The 1,339-nt window shown below is 37.6% G+C and overlaps 1 non-coding gene across 1 annotated transcript; it reads left to right on the top strand.

Moving 5' to 3' along the window:
* The first annotated feature begins 221 nt into the window (after positions 1-221).
* TRNAE-UUC (transfer RNA glutamic acid (anticodon UUC)) lies at positions 222-293 on the top strand. The gene has a single exon. It is a non-coding gene; the product is annotated as a tRNA-Glu (tRNA).
* The last annotated feature ends 1,046 nt before the right edge of the window (positions 294-1,339 follow it).

Below are 1,339 nucleotides of genomic sequence, written 5' to 3'. Positions count from 1 at the left end.
AGTCATAACATCGGTTATCTTTGAGGGGTAATGGCTAGAAGGGACGTTGAAGGTTTGAGGATGTTGAAAATGTTCTGTCTGGGTTGGGTGGTGGTTACTTGAGTGTGTTGCTGTGTTCCATGTATAAGAATACATTGAGCTATACATTTATTATTTGTGCACTTTCTGTGTATAATTTTATTCTTCAGTAAAATTTCTATTTAAAGAAAAAAGTAGGGAAATCCTTGGTGGTCCAGTGGTTAGGACTTGGTGCTTTCACTGCCATGGCCCAGGTTCAGTCCCTGGTCAGGGAACTAAAATTCTGCAAGCCATGCAGCATGGCCAAAAAAAAAAATATTTAAAAAATTTAAAAATAAAGAAAAAAGTAGTTAGACATTTGGATTCCTTTCTTAACTCTGAGGAACCATGCAGCTGTCCCTACCCACTTTATGCCTTTTCATTTTTTTATGTTATTTTGAAAAATAAGTGTACAAAATTGAATTTACCATAATTCTCTTTATCTGGCACCTATCGTGGTTGGCCCATGTCAAGCCCTTTTTCATATTTTTGGTTTCCCTTTTTTCTTTATACCCAGTCTCACTTCCTTCAACCTCATGAATATCCACTTTTATATATTTAATGGATGACTTTGCAAGTTATCATCCACACTTTTATTTACACAGGCTGATATCCATGGACAACATATAGTATTGCAGTTTTTGTGAGTTTTAAAATATATATGTTCATTGCAGCACTATTTACAATAGACAGGACATGGAAGCAACCTAAATGTCCACAGACAGATGAATGGATAAAGAAGATATGGCACATATATACAATGGAATATTACTCAGCCATAAAAAGAAACGAAATTGAATTATTTGTAGTGAGGTGGATGGACCTAGAGTCTTTCATACAGAGCGAAGTAAGTCAGGAAGAGAAAAACAAATACCATATGCTAATGCATATATATGGAATCTAAAAAAAATGGCACTGATGAATCTAGTGGCAGGGCAGGAATAAAGATGCAGATGTAGAGAATGGACTTGAGGACACGGGGACGGGGGAGAAAGGGGAAGCTGGGGCGAAGTGAGAGTAGCATTGACATATATACACTACCAAATGTAAAATAGCTAGTGGGAAGCAACGGCATAGCACAGGGAGATCACCTCAGTGATTTGAGACGACTTAGAAGGGTGGGATGAGGGGGTGGGAGGCAGGCTCAAGAGGGAGGAGATATGGGGACACATGTATGCATACGGCTGATTCACTTTGCTGTACAACAGAAACTAGCACAGCATTGTGAAGCAATTATACTCCAGTAAAGATGTGTAAAAAATAAAAAATAAAATTAAAAAAG

Source organism: Lipotes vexillifer, unplaced genomic scaffold (assembly GCF_000442215.2).
Source record: "Lipotes vexillifer unplaced genomic scaffold, Lipotes_vexillifer_v1.1 scaffold283, whole genome shotgun sequence".
NCBI lineage: Eukaryota > Metazoa > Chordata > Mammalia > Artiodactyla > Lipotidae > Lipotes > Lipotes vexillifer.
This window is presented reverse-complemented; position numbering and strand designations above follow the sequence as displayed.